Source organism: Cyphomyrmex costatus, unplaced genomic scaffold (genome assembly GCF_001594065.2).
Source record: "Cyphomyrmex costatus isolate MS0001 unplaced genomic scaffold, Ccosl1.0 scaffold268, whole genome shotgun sequence".
In the NCBI taxonomy this organism is placed as follows: Eukaryota; Metazoa; Arthropoda; class Insecta; order Hymenoptera; family Formicidae; genus Cyphomyrmex; species Cyphomyrmex costatus.
In genome coordinates this window covers 29,708-34,112 of record NW_017276778.1, presented here as the reverse complement: position 1 = coordinate 34,112, position 4,405 = coordinate 29,708, and positions in this window count along the sequence as shown.

The window sequence follows — 4,405 nt, the reverse complement described above, 5'->3', positions numbered from 1 at the left end:
TTGGATATTATTGTACGCATCCTATAACGGGGATTAAATTCATGCAATTTCGGTCACTGGATATAATCACGATTAAACTCAGACATTCCTGCAGATGCATTGAAATGAACACGTATAGTGGTACAAGAGCCGAAGTGGTGGTGGTAATAGATAAAAATGCGTCGGGTTACAAACGTGAGAGGGATCCTGCTATAAAGAAATTATTGCATGACAAGTGCGATGATACATGCAGTGAGTGCGAAAAGTGTCGATCGGTCTACTTGTATAATGACAAGGTGCTGGATCTCTATGACATTGTAAATGTTAAGCGGTGGTGCAGCGCGTGCAAACGAATAACGTGCAAGTGCGCAGAATAAAAGTTTTAAAATGGAGTATTATGAATTTATGGAAATGTGGTTGGATGAACATACATGTAACGCCAACCTTATTGAAGAAGTGAAAAACGTTCTTGAAAATCCGCAGGACTATAGTGCGTGGACATCGCTGGTGCGGGTACTGCGCGATCGTGAGATAGACGGTGATCGCGTCGTGAAAAACGTAATCGTTGACACTGAGCCGGCATACGAATGGTCATCGCGCGCGCGACGGGAAGTGTACGCAGGATTACGAGACGAGTGTATGAACTGGGAAAGATTAACGGACAACGATTATTGTTGTGTAGGACATAAAATCGCGTGTGAACTTGAGCATTCGTGTAAATGCATCACAATGGACACGTACAGTGGTAAAAAGGCCGAAGTGATAATGATAGACGATATATATGAACACGGGTACAGTCGTTTTGATGATTCGCATCCTATTGTTAAGAGACTACGCGAACCGTGCGACGATAGATGCATGGAGTGCGAAAAGTGCATCGTCTCTCAAAGAAACAACGAAAAGGTGCGACAACTCTTTGACATTGTGTATTTAAAGCGAGTTTGCAAAACGTGCAAGAAACGTGCGTGCAAGTGCGCAGAATAAAAGTTTTCTAAAAATGGAAAACCACGAGCGAGTGGAACGCGAACTGTTGGAGCAGTGCGGCCGCGTCGCTACCTTGGCGGAGTGTTTCGCGTGGATGCGACGATGCGACGAGTGCGTCGAGAGCTTGGAGGAGCTCTGCCGCACCAAGCGTCCGCGTCTTGCCGTCGGGCACAGACAATCCGCGGTGGCGAGGATCGCGCGACTCGCGGGTGCGAGGACGCAGTTGGAACGACGGTTCGTGCACGTGGGTGGTGGTGGTGGTGGTGATCGCGATAGATCTCTAGCGTGGCGCGAGATCGACGCCGCGTTCGAGAGGCGCGTTCTGACCGGTGCGGTGATAAACTTTGAACACATAGAACCGCGACAGTTTTTGGAAGACGCCGGTAGTGTGGTGCTCGAGCGAGTGCGAGGCGCTATAGAGAGACACGGTAGCGTGAAAGTGAACACCGCGTTCAACGGTGAGTTCATTGCGGGCGATAAACGCACCGTGATGGGTATAAACAGTAAAAACTGCGAACTGTATCCAGCGTCGAATGTGCGCGAGTGGTACGTGTCGCGCGTTATCGAGCCTACGTTGGCGTCGCTCGAAGAGCACCAGGAGCGCGACAGCGGATGGGCGCTCTCGCGAATCCTGAACTTGACGGTGAACGTGAACAAACTTAATCATATGCACGCGGGATGCTACGTCGAAGTGTCGAAGAAAATTAAAGACAAGCACACGCTGGTTAACGTAAGTTCGAACGACAATGCGTGCTTCGCGTGGTCGGTAGTAGCCGCTCTGTACCCCGCAGAAAATCATGTGTATCGGTTATCGTCGTATCCATATTACTCTACAGTGCTCAACTTCGCGGATATCGAATTTCCAGTGAAATTAAAAGACATTTCAAAATTCGAACGCTCGAACAATGTGTCGGTCAACGTCTACGGTATCGAGGATGGGGACATCCTACCTCTTCGGCTCACCGACGACAAGAAAGAGAGGCACGTCAATCTCCTGTACGTGCAAGACGGCGACACAGGACATTTCGTGACGATCAAGCATCTTTCCCGACTCGTAGGATCGCAACTCTCCAAAAAGAAGAATAAGAAATTCTTTTGTGATCGGTAAGTATAATAAATAAAAAATTAAATATTAAGAAATAAAATTTTTTTTACTAATGTATGTTTTTTTGGTTTTTTTTTTCAGTTGCCTCCATTATTTCAGTACCATCGTGAAATTGGAGATCCACAGCGAGGACTGTGGTAAATTAAACAAGTGCGCTATCCGCCTGCCTAGCGAGGAGAAAAAGTGGTTGGAGTTCCACAACTACGGCATGAAGGAGCGGGCGCCGTTTGCAGTATACGCCGACCTGGAGTACGTCTTGCGAAAGACGGAAGACGCCGCAACATCGACATGTCGTACGCGTACCAGCAGCACGAGGTATTTAGTATAGGGTACTACGTGCGGTGCTCGTACGACAATACGTTATCGGCGTATCAATGTCAGCGCGATAACGACTGCGTCAGCTGGTTCGCGCGCCAGCTCGAGGATTTGGCGCACCGCGTAAAAAATATAATAACGACCAACCGGCCTATGGATTTCACGCGAGACGACTGGCAGAAATTCAACAGTGCGACGCACTGTCATATCTGCGAGAAACCGTTCGCGCCGGGTGATGAGCGGACACGCGACCATTGTCACCTCACCGGGCGATACCGCGGCCCAGCGCATAAGGGCTGCGTGAATTATAAGGACTCTCTGTACATTCCGGTTGTATTCCACAACCTATCGGGATACGACCCGCACTTCATTATAAAAGAAATCGCTACAAAATTCAAGGGGAAAGTAGATCTACTTCCTCCGACTAAAGAAAAATACATTTCGTCCACTAAACACGTTAAAGACACTAGTGACGAAGATTCGCGAAATTGCGTTAAATTAAGATTTATCGATTCTTATAAATTTTTGAGTTCGAGTCTAGATAAATTAGCGTCTTATCTCGAGAAGGATAAGTTAAAAATTGTGAGATCCGAATTTTCGAGTCTGTCGGACGAAGATTTCAATCTGCTTACTCGTAAAGGTGTATTTCCTTACGAGTACGTAGATTGCGTCGAAAAACTGAACGATACACGCTTACCGCCGCGTGAATCGTTTCACAGCTCGCTGACGGGTGATACAGTGTCCGAGAGCGATTACGCGCACGCCGCGAACGTATGGAAGCGGTTCTCCGTGCGAACCCTCGGCGAGTACAGCGATCTGTACTTGAAAACCGACGTATTGTTATTGACCGACGTTTTCGAAAATTTTCGCGAAAGTTGCGTCGCGAGTTACGGTCTCGATCCCGCGCATTACTACACATTGCCCGGTTTCACGTGGGACGCTATGCTGAAACACACGCGCGTGAAATTCGAGTTGCTCACCGATATAGATATGGTGATGTTTGTCGAGCGCGGTATACGCGGTGGCCTTAGCCAATGTTCCGGCAGATACGCAAAGGCCAATAACAAGTACATGGAGTCGTACGACTCGTCGAAACCGTCGTCGTACCTGATGTACTACGACGTTAACAATCTGTACGGATGGGCGATGTGTCAGCCGCTGCTCTACGCTGATTTTCGATGGGTCGAAGACGCCGCGAACTTCGACGCGAACGCGATCGCTCCGGATTCGCCCACCGGGTACATACTCGAGGTGGATCTCGAGTATCCACAACATCTTCACGACGCGCACACTGACCTACCGTTCTGCCCGACGCGCGATAAGCCGCCCGGCAAGCGCGAGAATAAACTGCTCGCGACTCTGTACTATAAACAGCGTTATGTCATTCATTACCGTAACCTTCAGCAATGCGTGAATAAGAAATACTTCTGCGACCGGTAAGTGCTATAAGTAAAATAAAATAGTAAGCTAAAAAATAATGTACTAATGTATGTTTTTTTTTTTCAGTTGCCTCCATTATTTTTGATTTTGAAAAAAATTTATACAAATTGATGAACAACGCGGTATTCGGCAAAACGATGGAGAACGTGCGCGATCGCGTCGACGTTAAATTAGTCACTACATGGGACGGGCGGTACGACGCGGAGGCATTGCTCGAATTTCCACAGCCGCAGCGTCTTTGCGGAAAACTTAATCGCCGTTGCATTACGTAAACTCGAGGTGAAGTTCGACAAGCCGATTTACGTAGGTGCTGTGCGGTGCTCGTACGACGACACGTTATCAGCGTATCGATGTCAGCGCGATAACGACTGCGTCAGCTGGTTCGCGCCAGCTTGACGATTTGGCGTACCGCGTGAAAAATATAATAACGACCAACCGGCCTATGGATTTCACGCGAGACGACTGGCAGAAATTCAACAGTGCGACGCACTGTCATATCTGTGAGAAACCGTTCGCGCCGGGTGATGAGCGGGCTTGCGACCATTGTCACCTCACCGGGCGATACCGCGGCCCAGCGCATAA